Below are 18,080 nucleotides of genomic sequence, written 5' to 3' on the forward strand. Positions count from 1 at the left end.
TAGTCATTAGTCGACTACACTGAGTTCAAACAGACTCTGTGTTTTCGAAAAGTGTTCTCAGTAGTCGACTATAATGCTTATTGGTCGACTACACTGAAATTTGACAGAAACTTGAAAACTGATATTTTCCTTCAGTAGTCGACTACTGTAGTCATTAGTCGACTACACTGTAAAAAGACAGAAACTTATAAATTGGAATTTGAGTTCAGTAGTCGACTATAATGTTCATTAGTCGACTATACTGTAAAAATATAGAAACTTATGTTTCTGTCAAACACCTCAGTAGTCGACTATAATCTCTATTAGTCGACTATACTGTAAATTGACAGAAACATGTATTTGAGTTCTATACATGAGTAGTCGACTACTATTCTAATTAGTCGACTACTAAGGTCAAAAATTCAGTAAAAAAAGAGTTTTTATAATTAAGTTTTAACTATTATTCTAATGGTTAACATAGGGGATTTCTATAGTTAACCAACACACTAAGCCTGTGTTAGTGTGTTCTAAAATTGTGGGTGTGTGCGTGTGTGTGATCAAGGCTTGTACAAAAGTTCTAAGTAAAGAAAAATCAAATTACATTATCTTTTGTTCTTCATTTTCTTTACTTCAAAATGCCTTGATATCCACTTGCACTTGTACATATTCTGATATTAAAATCTGCATATGAAAGTTAGTGCACACACAATATAGATTGTTATCATCAAAACACTATCATGGAGATATGATAGTCAACACCCATTGATGAGACCATCAATCAGCTTATCTATTAGATCATAACAAAATTCAATCAGTAGTTGATTTTGATTTCCTTGAAGCTCAAGAATGATCCAAGAGCTCTTGTTGACTGTAGTAGATTATAAATAGGGTTAGAGAGTAAGGGGTTTGGATGTGAATTTTATTTTTAAAAACACCATTTTATAGAGGAGGGCTGCTCATAATTGAGAACGATTTTTAAAATTATAAACTTTTTATTTGCAATAAAAAATTAATTTTCCTTTTTAATTTTTGTTCTTCTTCTCTTTGATGATGATGGAGATTTTTTTAAGGGCCAACCCTTGCAATGTAAGTTTTATTTTTCTCTTTGATTTTATTATTTTATAATTAAATTTTTAAAATTTTATTTTTTATTTTTATTTCATGATTGGTAGATTAGATTTATTGTTTTACAGTGTAGATTTATTTTATTCTTTTGTAGTGTAAATTTATTTTCTTTCATTTATTGCTTGTAGTTTAGATTTACCTCTTGTTCTTTTATGCTTACTAACATAGATTTTATTTCCTTGCTTTTATTTTGTAAAGTGAGTAACTAATTATTGTAGGAAATCTAGGATTATATGAAACTAATTTAATTTTTTGTAGTTTATAGTTTGCTCTCTTTATACTTAAAATGGTCATGTTTAGAATAGTTAACTAGAAAACTAATTGGTAGAAAAAAATTTGATAATTAATGCTTATTTTGAGTGGTTTGATAGATTATACTTATGAATTCTAGAATTACTGTCTAGTTGCTTGTTCTTTTTATGTATAGTGATTTTGCTTGAATAATGATTTGATAGGTTATACTTTTCTTAAGTGGTTTAATAGTCTATTTTCATAAATCAAAAGTAAAATATAACGAAAAGAGAGCAGTTCATAAGTCCTAATTGAAATTAACAAGTGGATTCAATTCTAGATAGCGAGCTTTTATTTTTTTTCATCACTCTTTCTTGATTTGATTTCTTTACCCATCTCTTGATTTTCCTCTTCTTGATTTTATTCTGTTGATTTTATTTTCTTCCTTCTTTCTTCTCTTTTCTTGTTTCCAATATTTTTTTATTTTTTATGCCTCATTTGGTATGCAAGAATGTGTGAGAATAGAATATAAATTCTCACGTCTCATTCCTTCTAGAAAACACAACTCATTTTTTGAAGTTGGAATGACCATTCCCATTTCTTACAATTCCCACTTTATGTATGAATGAGTATTCCTAATGAAATAATGGGGAATGAGCATTCCCGCTTAGGTGGGAATCAATAAGACATAAAATTTTCAAATACGTCCATTCCCACTTTATTTTATAAATTACACCCAAATGTGAGAATGAAAATGAGTATTCCATTATAGCGTTAATTCCAGTCCATTCCATTCTAATTTTACTCGATTTTCACATACCAAATGTGGTGTTAGTTTTCTCTTTGCTTTCTTTAGTAGTTTCCTCCTTTTCTCTTTCTCCCTTCATGTTTTAACTTTTCATTTTTGTGACAAATCCCTCTCTACATATCTACATGTTTTATCTGACTCCTCCTTGTCCACACTTTTCTAGGACTAAATTTAGAATTTTAAGCACACACCTTACTTGGTTTGATATTTTAAATACTGTTAGCCCTTATGTTTTGATGATATTTTACAACGACCATTATCGGTACTAATTGCTTGTTGAGTGATAATGTAGTTAATATATATATCAAGCATGTTAGTGCCATACATGAAGGATTGGATAGAATATGCGCTACAACGATGATATCCAAAGGAGGAGGAGGCATAGTGATGAAGCAACGTTTATTCAAGAATACCAAATGCTATAAGAAGCTTCATCAAACTAAAGCTATATCAAGACTCAAAGAATTGTATTTTATATGAGGATATTAGCTAGTTTTTATTTTCTCTCTAGTGTTAGAATGTAGGCAAGTAGTTTAGATTTTATTTGAAGCTATTGGGATATCACACACACGTTTTCATACTTATAGTTTTGAGCGTTTTCACAAAATATCATTTTTCACAAGTATGAGGACCTATTCGTAAAATTCATTTTCCAAACAATTTGTTTTAGTGTTAAAAACATTTTACAAAGTTTCACAATTTTTGGAAGTTAATTAAATATTTTACAGATTTTTAAGAGAATCAAAATCAGTATTTTCATGAGTATCAGTTTGCGGTCGACCGCCACGGTCGACAGCGTCTGAGTTCTTTTCGTCAGTGGACAGCAGAAACTTTCACGGTCGACCACTGCGATTGACCGTGAGCTCAAAAATTCCCACGGTCGATCACCACGGTCGACCGCAGAACTCTTTGGAAATTTTCCAAGTTTCAAAGCTGGCTCGCGGTCGACCGTGAGAATTGTACGGTCGACCACCGCTTATTTCAAACGGTCTTTTGGGTACATATTTCAGCGCTGATTTTTCTTGGATTTGGGGGATTAGGGTATGGGTTTAAATAGCTGTATTTTCTCCTATTTAAACCCCCTATACTCCTTCCTCAAGTGTCCCAAGCCATTGAAAAACCAGAGATTTTATTTTACTAAGAGCTAAAAATTTCAAACCTATTTTTCTATGTTTTCCTGTGTTCACATCCCAGCTTCAGTGTAATCTTTCTCCTTGCCATAGAGACATTGTAAAGAGAGAGTTTTTACACCATTACTACTGTTGAGAGCTTGATCTTGTGAAGATTAACTGTGTGGGAGTGTGATCTTGTGGTGATCAACTGTGTAGTTGTGAGATCTCGTGGAGATTGTTGTGTAGAAGAAGTTCCGGCTTTCAAACCGGGTTGTGTAGTGGATTCTCCTCGAGAGTGGGGAGCGGGGACGTAGGTCAGCGGGCCGAACCTCGTTAACACATCGCGCGTTACTTGGATAACGATTTATCACTCTATCTCCTTTACATTTGTTGTTCATTATTGTGGTATATTGCTTGCTTTATTTTTATTACACAATTATAGCCTTAAGACCCTAATCACCCCCCCCCTCTAGGGTCCAACAATTGGTATCAGAGCTTGGTCTCTATATTAGTTTTTGGTCTAACCACCTTAGAGAAAAGATCTTATGGAGGCTTCAATGAATGTGCATATGCTAGAGGGACAATCCACCACTAGACCATCACTTTTCACTGATAGTAATTTTGCTTATTAGAAGGCTGGGATGAAGATTTACCTTCGTTGCATTGATCTTGACATCCTAGAACTCATAGAGAAGAAATATATAGAAAAACCCTAAGTCGGGACTATGACCGATGAAGAAAGGCACCAAGCCAATCTCAATGCAAAGGCCATGAACGCCTTAATTTACGGTCTTTCCCCTAATGAGTATAATAGGGTTTCCACGTGTGCAACCGCATACGAGATATGAGTGAAATTGTGTATTACACATGAAGAAACCCCCAAGTTAAGGAATCCAAAATTAGTGGGCTTATGCATGAATATGAGTTATTTAAGATGCTTCCTAATGAATCCATTGATGCTATGTTTTCTCGCTTCACTAACATAATCAATGAATTGCATGGTCTTGACAAGAAATTAACTATCCAAGAGACGAACTACAAGATCCTTCGTTCATTGACTCTAATATGGGAACCCAAAGCTACGGCCAAAGAGGAAGCTCATGACCTTACCACTCCAGCTCTCGATGGCCTCATCGGCAAGCTTAAGGTTCATGAGAAGAAGCTCAAGGGAAAGGACAAGGAGGAAGTGCCCCTACGGGAAGTTGAGGAGCCATCACTAAAGATGAAGACCATAGCTCTCAAAGGAGCTAGTGACAACTCCTCATCATCATCGTCGGAGAGTGAAGTTGATTTTTCTTGAGAAGTGGCTCACCTCTTTAGAAGAATTTCTAGACTCATTAAAATGAACAAGAAGTTTAATCCCCGATCTAACAACAAATTTTTTTCACGTGTAGGAAAATGTTTTGAATGCAATGAACTGGGTCATATCGCCAAGGATTGCCCCAAACTCAAGGAGAAATACATAAAGTACAAGAAGAAGAAAGCCATGTATGCCGGATGGGAAGAATCCAAACCAAGTGATTCGGATAGCAATGAAGAAGGAGCTAAACTTGCTCTTCATGATCCCAACATTTTCTTAATGGCCTATGAAAAGGACGTAGTTTTCGACACCGAAAGTGAATCCTTTTATATGCAATGTGATCTAGCTACGGCTTTAGAAGAATTGAATGTTGAGTTTAAAAGGATGTCAAAAGAATTTTCTTCCTTTAAAAAGTTGCATGCTTCTTGTGATGCCCAACTAGAATAACTACAAACCTCTCTTGCATTAAAAGATGAATTGCTAGGGGATCTTGATTTTGAAAACAAACAATTAAGATCCAAGATTAAAAGACTAGAAATTAAGAGTGGTAGGATTAGATCCACTCATGCTTATGCTAATCATCATCACCATGGTAGAAATAGATTTATTAAATCTTATGCTCCTACACACAAGAGAAATTTTGTGTGTACATATTGTATGAAACGTGGTCATATTTCTACTCATTGTAGGATCAAAGATAATCATGATTTTTATGGCATGACATAGGTACCCAAAGGTACCAAGCTTACTAACCACAAAGGACCCAATATTTGGGTACCTAAAGTTACTACACCTTCATCTCTTGTAGGGAACATCACGGCAACAACGTAGAGAGATGATTTGGGTACCTAAAGTTACTACACCTTCATCTCTTGTAGGGAACATCACGGCAACAACGTAGAGAGATGTGGTACCTTGATAGTGGTTGCTCACCTTCATCTCTTGTAGGGAACATCACGGCAACAACGTAGAGAGATGTGGTACCTTGATAGTGGTTGCTCATATCATATGACGAGCAACAAAGAACTATTTGCAACACTATCAAGGATTGAAGGAGGTAGCATCTCCTTCGGTGGTGGAGAGAAAGGTAAAATCATTGGTATTGGATGTGTTGGTAAGACGCCCTCTCCCGTTATAGAATATGTTTATTTGGTTAATGGATTGAATCATAATCTTCTTAGCATTAGCCAATTGAGTGATAAATGTTTTGATATTTCCTTTAAACCGGACAAATGCATTATTAGTATGAATGGAAAAATTATTTTTGTTGCTAATCGAAAATCTAATGTGTACATTTTTGAGATGAATGAATTAGTGAATCAAGATGTGAAGTGCCTTGCGGTAATTGATGAAAACCCTTGGATTTGGCATAAAAAGCTTGGACATGCAAATATGGAATTGATATCCAAATTGTCCAAGAGGAATCTTGTTAAAGGGTTACCAAACTTGCATTTCATCAAAGATACCATATGCGAAGATTGTGCTAAAGGTAAACAAACTAAGTCTACCTTCAAATCCATCAATGAGGTATCAACTTCTAAACCTTTGCAATTACTTCATCTTGATTTATTTGGTCCTATGCGTGTTACCTCTTGTAGACGGTAAAAATTATCTTTGCAGACTTACGTGAAATTCGCCTGTGAGTCGGAGTCGCCCACACAATTTGAGGGTAGGGCTCACCCATCGGCTTGACTCACTAGCGCGAACCTAAACCGCGCGGTCGCTAAATTCACTCGTATTTGTTGATCACAGATTCGCCTGTATGATCGACTCGCCCGCACGAGTCAAGATCATCCAGATGACTGTAATTTGCCTGTATGATCGACTCGCCCGCACGAGTCAAGATCATCCAGATGACTGTAATTCTCCTGTATGATCGACTCGCCCACATGAGTCAAGATCATCCAGATGACTGTAATTCGCCTGTTTACTCGACTCGCCCGCACGAGTCAAGATCATCCAGATAACTAAAATTTGCCTGTTTACTCGACTCGCCCGCTCGAGTCGAAAGTCGAATTCGCCTGCGAACTTTAGAATCGCCAGTGTACTCGGCATCCGCTATGTTACGTACAAGGATGAGCTTTCCCACTCCTCACGACGTGAAGGGAAGGAGTACAGTGCTCCAAGCCCATCAAGTAGCCGCTCACAGTACGAGCGACCAGTCAAATCCATGCAGTCGCCAAGTCCGCCTGCATGCTCACGATTGAAGCTCACCTCGCCTGCACGAGTCAAGAGCTAAATCCGCCCGCGATCAACAAGCTCGCCGAACTAATACCTGACAGCCGCAACAGCACGTACAAGGATGGGCTTTCCCACTCCTCACGACGTGAAGGGAAGGGGTACAGTGCTACGAGCCCATCAACCAGCCGCTCATGGTACAAGCCAAAGGCATGATGTCTCCCAACAGTACATGGTCATATCCCATGATTCAAGGAGCGGCCACGCCGTCTCTCCTTTATTTAAGAACTTCTTTCGGCCATGGAGAAGGGGTTCGGTTAGCGTTTTCAGCTCAACAGTTGAATTCTCTCGTAGTCAATTAATTAAACCAATCAGTCGGCTGAACCACTAGCTCTCGACTCTCGACTAAGTTGACAACAAGCTCTTTGCATAATCTTTGCACTGTAGCATTTTCTCCTAGTTTCGGGCCCTGATCGCCATCAAACTCGGAGGGTCGAACTCTACCGACCCGACCTCCTACTGTGTACTGAAGCTCTCCAGCAACCTCGGTCGAATCGTCCAAGGGAAGCAGACTCGGTGCGAGAACCGAGCGAAGCGTCCTATAGCTATCGAAAGTCCCCACATTAAACAAGGAGGGCATTCCCTCCGCTTCTGTTATAATTTCGATTCATTAGTTTGTAATAAGCTATTCTTATCAATACAAACAAACTCCCTGCTTTGGGAGATCAAAATTTACACCTACAGAAGATGGTGACCACAGTGGGAGGAACTATTTCTTCAACCGAAATGGTGGTAGCTCAGTTCGACGAGGTTGCTGTTGGGACGACTGTGGAGTCCTTAGAAATCGAGTTCGGCCAAGCCAAGTACAAAGAGTACTTGTCTTCTTCCTCCTCTGGTGGCGATGCGTCCCGCAAACGCCACAGAGTCGTGCGTAGAGGACGACCTCAAACGGTCAAAGCCTCCGCGTCTGGAGACTCTATCCGATTCACGTCGGGGGAGCCCACTCCCTCGAGGTCGAGAGCGCAGGGCGAGAGACTGCCAGATGGGTCACTAAACGACCCTCGTAGACCCCCGCCCAGGAGGAAACGGTGGTTCATTTTGGCGCAGACCATGCCGCCGCAATCCACACGGACGCTCCTCTCTCTAGAAGAGCTCGCCAGCGGCAAAGACAGGCCCTCGCCCAAAGTGGAGCCCGAGCCTTCGCCTCATACGACGGCCTGAACTATTACCCAGGTTTGAAGAGTGTAAGATGAAGGGGTAACCCACCCGGCACTGGAAGGCTCTCCAAATCAGGCGCGCCAACCAAGATGGACGAGACCGCCCGCTCAGGTAGATTTCGCTTCTTAGGTCACATCCCTGATGTGAACAGACCACCCCGAACGAGCGAGCCTACCCGAGTAGGCGAACCCTCGAGGGCGGGCGAGCCTCACCATGACCCTTTGACGGATAAGTGTAACGAGCGGGAGAGCCTTGACTACAAAGGTAAAGCAGTAGGCGATACCTCGCAAACTCGCCTGCGTGAACAAAGGGTTGAGTTTTGCCCGCATGCTGGAGTTCGCCCAAGCGCGAAGACTCGCCTATCAGAGAAAATTCGTCCAACTCCAACACTTAACTATTCCACCCAATGTACACCAGGGAGTGCATCCAAAACTCTCTCGTGCAATCATTCGAGCGATCTTTCTGATATTAGGGGTTGTCGCCAACCGCCCGCATAAGACCTCCGGGGTTACCTAACTCGCAAACGCACCATACATGAGGCGAATCCTCGGTGCCACTGTGAAAGGCTTATCCAAATAGTACTCACCGACTGCCAATGTATAGGAACGGCAAAACCTTCGGTGTTTGAGAGGCTTTCTCAACGACCTTCTCGACCAAGACCTTCTCGTCGAAGGTATTGTCACCAAAAAGGACACGCCGCCGATGATCTAGAACTCTCGTCCGCTACAATCAACATGACGGACAAGGGCAAGACGATACTTTCTGGTTCTCCAGATTTGGACTCCTTCCTGGGGCCTGATCCTCCGCTTGTTCAACGTGGACAAGGCGGTATATACCAGCGTACCCGTAGTCACACGGGGGTAAGCATTGGGTTCGATTACTCGACCTTAGTACCTCCCTCCGGCGGTGAAGACGAGGTTTGCTCACCGGTAGCCACGTCCCAAACATCACACTCAAGTCAAGACGCACTGGCAATGGTACACATGGCTGAACTCATACATGAACAGACGATAGCCCAAAAGTTCAAAGAACAACAGGTAACCATCGACTCCTTAAGGGAAATGTTGGAGTAGCTTCTGAATAAAAAGAAGAAGAAGAAGAAGAGAACCCAGCACACCTTACCGCGACAGATGGAGAGTAAGGAGTGGATACCTCCCCATCATCCGACGACTGAAACGGAGGATAATGTCGGCCCACAATCCAATTACTATTCCAAGACATCGCTAGGGACATCGCATACTAGGGGTAGCACCCGTGACAAGAGGTTCGATGAGTTCCAAAGCCAACTCAACGCTTTGAAGCTCCAACAGAACATGAACAAGCTGGGGGTGATCCGACCCTATCCTGTCGAGTGGGATACAGTCCCATACCCAGTGAAGTTCCAGCCGATTAGCTTAGTGTAGTTCGATGGTAAGGGCTCACCCTTACAGCACAAATACTATTTTATAGCGCAGATCAGATTCCTTACGGGGAACGACGCTATTCTCACCCGATTATTCATAGACACCCTCAAAGGGGTAGCATTTGAATGGTTCCGCAAGTTAGAACCCGGCTCTATCAAGTCATGGGCCAACGCGGAAAGGCTCTTCTTGGCCCGCTTCTTCAACGATGACATGGAGGTGTCGATGGCCACCCTCCTCATCGAAAAGCAGCGAAAATCGGAATCGGTCAACGACTTCGTGAAATGATTCAGGAACCGATCAGTCCACTGTCGGGACCAAGTTTTTTAATCCACGCTGATCGAGATGTGCCGCAATAATCTCTCGATCCACCTTCTGTCTAAGGTCGGCGCGGTGGAAACTCGGACCTGGAAAGAACTTGTTCGTCAGGGCGAGCAAGTGGAAAACATGATCAAAAGGTTAGAAGCCGAAGAGCCACAACCCAAGAAGGGAACCGTGGAGCCGACCATGCCAAAGAATCCCCCTCAAACAAGAGGAAAAGAGATCATGGCCGTAGATTCCGCCCCGGCACCCAAAACGGCTCGCCGAAGCCCAAGCAATTCGAGCAACGCCCCCCACGGTAATACGACTTCAAGGAAGACCAAGTGGTAACAACATTCGATACTCTACTCAAGAGCAATAGAATTAAATTACCAGAGGTCACAAAGCCTGAGGAGGCGAATAAAACCAATGACCCAAGTTACTGTACGTATCCCAGATTCCTCGGTCACCACACCTCCAAGTGTTACATCCTCAAAGATAAGCTCCAGGCCATCTACGATGTAGGAGTCCTAAAGAAGGAGAAGATACAAAAGCAGGTGACCACGAATATGATCACCTTGAGTTTTGGGAGGGATCTCCTGGAGGTTCAGACTCCGGCAGGGGTAATCCCCATCCCCAAGGCAGTTCTAAAAATCACTAACGATGGCCCTCACAACCAACGAGGGAAAGGTTTAGTACCCCAGACCTTGCCATCCGGCCAGGTAATGTGGGTCCATCCGGACCTCCTCAGCGACGAACAATGGACTGCAAAGCCCTCAAGGAAGACTAAGGGTAAGCCTTGCAATGTCATCTATTCCATTCCCGATAGGGACCAGACGACGGCGTCTGCCCTCACCGACTCCGATGAGGAAACTGTCACCCTCGCTACTCGAGTAGGAAAAGAATTCGCCAAAGAATACCCTACGAGGGCGGAGAATCTGGCGGGACCTCCCACGAGGCCAACGACAGCAACCCCTCTAGATCCAGACAGGCCAAGCTCGAGTAATCAGCCTTTCGAATACAACGTGCTCGAGTAGGTGAAGAGCATCCCCGCGTGAATTACCATGTATGACCTTTTGCGGTTATCCAGGCCTACCCGAGAAGCCCTACAAGAGGCATTGGCCAAATCGGAAGTCTTCTCCACCTATTTCTTGAGGGAAGAAGACACGGGACGGGAATGTGCGATGTGCTGCCAGACCACTGAGAGGCGAGTTCCTTGTATCACATTCACCTCTGAGGACATGCTCATCAAAAGCATGTCTCATGATCGACCACTGTACTTCACAGGGTATGTCGGTTCGTCAAAAGTGGATCGAATTCAAGTCGACCCGGGGTCTGCACTAAGCATCACACCCCTGAAGTTGATCAAACACCTGGGGATACCCCCAAAACGTCTATCCATGACTACCACGACTATCTTTGGCTTCAATGCCACTGGGACTCAGCCGCTCGGTAAGATCCGTCTGAAGTGCCGAATAGGCGACATGAAGACAAAGGTGACCTGCTACGTCATCAACGCCGAGCCATCCTACAACGTGCTCTTAGGATGTCCGTGGATCCACAGCAACCGGATAGTTCCATCCACATTACACCAATGCCTAAAGTATGTGAATGATTACGAGCAAGTAAAAACAGTGGTGGTTGACAAGCAACCCTTCAAAAGCGTTGAGAACTACTTCCCGGACTCTTTACTGTACCAGGACCCCGACGAGCCCCCGATCGAGGAGCTCGAGAGCGGTAACGAGGCAGATAGCGAGCCTAAATACGGCGACGGCCTGGTCCTGAATGATTTCGAATCAATTGTAATCGGCTACGAAAGTCACAATGTAACCGACGCTGTTCAGGCGGAGGAGATTATCTTGAATGAGAAGTTTAACTTTGCTTATTTGTCGTCATACTCACGCCTAACGACCTGATGTCAAAGCTCTATAACGACCGCTCCCTACACTTTCCCGTATGCTCGTCGTATGTCACGAAGAGACAACCGATCGAGTCTTCACAAGCCGTACTCGTCATGCCAGCCCAGGATAACTATCAAAAAGATATTATATTCGGAGGAATCGATCACCCTTTATGCACGTTGTAGGACGAATCTGAAGATGAAGACCACGCGCCTCAGTTTTCGCAGTATAGTCAGATCGCGAAGTGCATGATGAGCAACATGGGGTACGACCTCACTCGCCCAGAGGGCCTGAAATATGACCGAGGGCGCAAGACGGTCATCTGACCTGCTTACGTACCTAAAGGCAAACCCTCAAATTACTTCAACAGGAGTCAGAGAGGTTTAGGCTACTCCTCTTCCTCATCGGATTTGTTCTGTTATGTCAACAAGGACTCCGACTATGCGTGTTCGGGGGATCGATCATCAACAACCTCAGCATGGGACTCAGACGTCAGCACAGGGGACTTGTTCGACAACCTTACAGTCAACATGGCTGCGATTGATCCCGCCGAAATGGCAGGGGATGGACAGGTCCCGCTTTATGACAAGACATGGGACCGCCACGTCAACGCTCAGCGGAATAGTCGCTTCGAGCAACGTGAACCGCCGACCGAAGACGAAATCCTCCAAGTGAACATGGGCGATGAGACTAATCCCAAGCCCATATTCATCAGTGGTAGTCTACCTCCCCAAGAGAAGGAAGATCTCATCATCCTCATACGGGAATACATTGATGTCTTCACATGGAATTATGAGGACATGCCCGGCCTCGACCCACGGGTCGCCATGCATCGCCTCAACATCGGCTCGGATGCCAAATTAGTCAAACAATAACAGAGGCGATTTTGTCCACAGATCATGGAGGCAATCGAGGCTGAGGTAAAGAAACTGATCGAATCCGGCTTCATCAGAGAGGAACAGCACCCCGACTGGGTAGCCAATATTGTTTCGGTCCTAAAGAAGAATGGTAAGATTCGCATCTGCATTGATTTCAGAGATCTTAATGTTGCGTGCCCTAATGACGAGTTTCCTTTGCCCATCATGGACGTCATCATTGATAACACGTATGGGTTTGAGAGGATGTCTTCCATGGATGGGTTCTCAGGGTACAATCAAATCAAAATGCACCCCAAGGATAAAAAACACACTTCATTCAGGACTCCTATGGGGGTATACTGCTACACGATCATGTCGTTTAGACTCAAAAATACTGGTGCAACCTACTAACGTACCATGAGCATGATCTTTCGAGACCATCTGCGAAAGACGGTCGAATGCTATGTAGACGACTTGGTCGTGAAGAGTCGCGGTAAAGATGACCATCTCCAAGACCTAAAGGTGATGTTCGAACTCATGAGAACTCATCAACTCAAGATGAACCCTACGAAGTCATTCTTAGGGATGTCCAGCGATAAATTCCTTGGGTTCGTGGTAATGACAAAAGGAATCCGAAGTGACCCCGATAAGGTACGAGCTATTCAAGAGCTTTAGCCGCCCCTAAATCTTAAAGAACTGAGAGGTCTTCAGGGACGATTGGCTTACATCCGGAGGTTCATTTCAAATCTTTCGGGCAAATATCAACCCTTCTCTAAACTAATGAAGAAAGGTACTTTCTTTGTGTGGGACGAGCCTTGCCAACGGGCCTTTGAGGAGATCAAAGCTTATCTCTAGAACTCGTCTGTCCTCATGGCTCCAATCTCAAGAAAGCCATTCCTCATCTACATACGGGCTATGGAGCATTCGCTCGGCGCTCTCTTGGCGCAAAATGACGACGCCAGCCATGAGCAGGGCATTTACTACCTGAGTAGAACCCTACAGGGCGCCGAACGGCGATACCCTATGGTCGAAAAGGAGTGTTTGGCCTTGGTATTTGCCATCCAAAAGATCCGACACTACTTGGTTGGCCAAACCATCCATGTCATTTCCCGGATGAACCCCATCCGAGTCTTCATGACACAGCCCGCGGCCTTAAACTAGCGTTTGGCTAGATGGGCGCTCTTACTGTCTTAGTACGACATCCACTTCATGCCACAGAATTCAGTCAAAGGACAGGCTATCTGTGATCTTATAGCTAGTCATCCGCTAGGGGCAAAAACTAACCTATTCAAAGATTTGCCAGATGAACCCCCCGAAGTCAACACGGCCTCCCCGGCGGAAGCCTGGCAGATGTTCTTTGACGGCGCGTCTTGCGTCGGCATGAGCGGATTCATCGTGGCGGGAGTGGGGGTGGTCCTCACTTCCCCATATAATCACATACTACCCCGAGCCTTTTCTCTAACAGAGCCATGCACCAACAACGTGGCTGAGTACAATGCGCTGCTCATTGGATTCGAGCTGGCCAAAGAGTTAGAGATAAAACATCTCGAAGCCTATGGTGACTCTTAACTAATTGTGAAGCAAATGACGGGGGAATACGAAGAGGAACGATGACCTGATCCTGCTTCACAAAGCAGCTACCAAGCTAGTGGAGTCGTTCGAAAGTTTCCGCATCGAGCATGTGCTTCATTCTAAGAACACGCACGTGGACACCCTCGCATCCTTGGTGGCTAATTTGGCCTAGCCGCTAGAAACGACTCAATGGGTCACTGTGGCGAGTCGAAGACTCTTTCGACCAAAAGACGTTCTAGAAGCGAACACCACTCACCAAGTTTCGGATCAACCCGACTCAAAAGATTGGCATCTCCCGATCATCGATTACGTCCTGTATGGTATGTTGCCCGAAGACGCTATAGAACGAGAGTCTGTCCACCGGCGTGCCTTAAGGTTCTACTATGATTCGACTATAAAGGCGTTGTATCGAAGGTCATATGACGGCTTGTTACTTCGATGTCTTTCAAAGATAGAAGCATGAGAGGCTCTGCGCGAAGCCCATGACGGCACCTACGGAGCTCACCAACCTGGACCCAAGCTTTGGGATCGATTGCAGAGGATAGGATATTTTTGGCCTGGGATGGTCAGCGACGCGGTTGCTTATGCGAAGCGTTGCCACGCTTGCCAAATCCACGTCAACTACATGCATCAACCTCCTCAAGACCTACACCCGACAATGGCATCTTGGCCCTTCGAAGCATGGGGGATGGACATCATCGTACCAATATTCCCACCGTCGACGAGAGGTCATCGCTTCATCCTCGCGATCACCGACTACTTCTCTAAATAGGCCGAAGCCGTCCCCTTAAGAGAAGTAAAGACCAATGATGTGATTAAGTTCATCAAACATCATATCATATACCGATACAGCGTACCTTGACATATCATCCATGACAATGACACATAATTCGTTAGTCCTGCGTTCACCCGATTTTGTGATAAATTCCAGATACAGAACCTTTTCTCCATAGCCTACAACCCTTCGGCGAATGGCTTGGCCGAGCCCTTCAACAAAACAATCATTAAGATCTTAACCAAGCTGACTTCTAACAACAAGCGCGATTGGAACGAGAAGCTGGGCGAGACCTTATGGGCGTATCGTACGACGGTTCGTACACCGACCGGCAACACGCCTTATTCATTGGTATATGGTTGTGAAGCCGTGTTACCATTAGAGATTCAAATTTCATCCCTCCGTGTTGCCCTGGCTACGGGGATGACGACCGAGGACAATCATCAACGACGCCTCGCGAAACTTAAAGTGTTGGATGACAGGAGGCTTGAAGCTCAACAACACATTGGGTTCTACCAAGCCCGAATGTCTAAGGCTTTCGACAAAAAAGTCAAGCGTCGATCCTTTAAGGAGGGAGAATTAGTGCTCGTCGTCACCCGCGCTTGAGTTTTGCTTGTAGCACAAGCTCGTCAGCATTTGAGTTTAACCTTCAACGCAAACTCGCCAGCATTTGAGTTTAACCTTCAACGCAAACTCGCCAGCATTTGAGTTTAGCTTTCAACACAAACTCGCCAGCACTCGAGTTTTGCCTGCAGTGTAAATTCGCTAGAATTCGAGTTTTGCTTGCAGCACAAAACTCACCACCAGTTTAAGTCTCGCTTACAACACGAACTCGTCAGTTCGCCTATAACCTAAACTCGCCCAGACCTGAGCTTCGCCTGCTGTATGAAATCGTCGGTAATTGAGTCTACCTATCACATGCGTGAGACGCTGAATGGCGACGCAATGAAATATGAAAAGAGTATGTACACAACGAGAAAAAGCAAACTTCATTAGATGCTTCTAGACAGTACATTTGAACAAAGTTATGACTTTACAACCAAGAGAGTCATAACATTACATTCGAGAAGCAAAACATGAAACAGAACGTCTTGAATCTACTCCTATCCTACGGGTTTATTCTAGGAGTTTGAAAGATGCAAGCTTGGCTCTGACTGCGGCTATCTTCTCCACATGCATGGCGCGAGCTTTATCCTCTGCCTCCTGTTGGACCCGCACCTCGAAAGAAACATTAGCAGCAGCATCCTCCTGAAGCAGCAGTGGAAGATTATGCCTCTCTCTGGTGAGATCTCCTTCCACCATCTCGCTCTGAATGCGCAGGCCTGTCAAGACTGATTCCCCCTCTGCATGCGGAATCATACCTAAAATGATCAAAGAAGCGACAGACTCCATGTCAGATTGCAATAGGTGGTGCCGAAGATCCAGATGATCAATAAGGGCCCCTTTGTCTTCTATGTCTTGCCTTCGGCACTCTTATTGCCACACGGCGCGACGGCGGACTGGAGCTAGGAATAGCTTCACTTTGGACTCCAAATCCGCATGTCGTAAATCCTCCAATTTCATTAAGAGCAGTTCCAGATCGATGAGTCTCATCGAGCAGCGTAGGGCGAGCCTAAAGTCGCCCTGGCAACGGAGACGGACCACACTATCTGAAAGAGACTGCTTCAGCTTCGCGAAAGTACCACGGCCCTGATCAATGAGCTAGATCACTCGTTTCACGGTGTTCTCTAACTCCTTTAGCTGGGTCAGAATGGAGTCCGAGGGTTTAGGCTCCGGATCACGGTTAGGCGTGAGGGCCGAAGAAGAGGCATCATCCCTTGTCCTCTTCACACTAGACTCCTTCGCTCGCGGTGCCATCCTGAACAAGAGGGAGACAATCAGCACAGTGTCCCCCTCTAACAAGAAAATAGGGCAATATATGACGTACGTGTCTGTCATCCAATGGTCCAGATTGGGCGGCGGAAAGGAAGATCGTCCATTACACCGCCTTCAATGAGAGGTGACGTGACAATGCTAGTCCAGCTGGCGAGCACTCGGGATCGCGACCAGACACGTGGTTACTCCCCAATTAGCTTTAATCTCACCCTCGACTATATTTTACTGTGACCAGAATCCGTCTATGGCTAAGATTCACCTGTGGCTTGAGTTCGCCTGTAGTTAGAATTCACCAACGGTTTGAACTCACCTGTGTTTAGAATCCGGCTGTAGCTTGAATTCGCCTATAGTTAAAGGCCCACCAGCAACGGGATCACAGAGAAAGATAAAAGCCGAAAGATAAGAGGCAACTGCGATTAGGAGGAGTACATGCACAAACACATTTGGGAAACCAAAAGAGCATAACATTCATCCAGTCTTAAGACAGTATGTTTGAACAAAGTTATGACTTCACAATCAAACAAGTTATAACACAACGTCAAAAGCAAAATGAAGCAAAACATCTTAACACGGTTTTAGACCTAAGAGCCTAGTCCAACAAACTAAAGGATGCAAGCTCTGCTTTAACCGCGGCTACCCTTCTCGCATGGTCCTCCCGGGCTTTGTCTTTAGCCTCTTTCCGAGCCCGATCTTCAAAGCTTGACTTGGCGTCAGAGTCTTCCTAGCAGCAATGTTTGGAGATTTCGAGTTTCCTCCTTAGCAGTCTTGCGGACATTTACAGTCTCAGATTGAAGCCCCCTCAGAGTCGCCTCTGCCTGCTTCAGCTCGACCCTCAGGCGGGATACGTGGAAGTGACGTCGTCTATCTGTTCTTCCAGTGAGCGCTGTTGACCCACCCAGAAGGCGACATGGGATTCCAAATATGCTATTTCCCTAGAGCGGACTTCCTTCTCCTAGGCCTCCCGACGCCTAGCGCTAGACAAGGAGGGCTCCACATCAGCTTCCAGACCCGCTCGCAGCAAGGTCTTTAGACTCGTCAGGCGTGACTCCAAAAAAAGGAGCCTCTACACACAACGTGTGGCTAACCGATGTTCGCCTAGCCACCTGAGATCGGCCACACGATCCAGGAGGGACTGTTTGAAGTCATCGTAGGTCCCCATGCTAAGACTGACAAGGGAAATTACCTGCTTCACAGCGTTCTTGAATTCCTCAACGCGAGCCTGCACGGATAAGGAATCTGAGGAAACGGGCTCTTGACCCGGAGCGAGCGCCGTAATGGGTGGAAGTGGAACAGGGTTTGAGGCGGAAGAGGTCGTGATTCCCTCAGATTCGTCGTCAGAAATCAAGATGGGCTCGGCCGCACGCTCTTTAGCAGTCGGCACTTCTTCCTGAACCGCACAACACGACAGAGACACAAAGGGGAGTTAAAGGCGAGAGATATCGACTTGAC

The sequence above is a fragment of the Asparagus officinalis genome, chromosome 5 (assembly GCF_001876935.1).
Source record: "Asparagus officinalis chromosome 5, Aspof.V1, whole genome shotgun sequence".
Lineage (NCBI taxonomy): Eukaryota > Viridiplantae > Streptophyta > Magnoliopsida > Asparagales > Asparagaceae > Asparagus > Asparagus officinalis.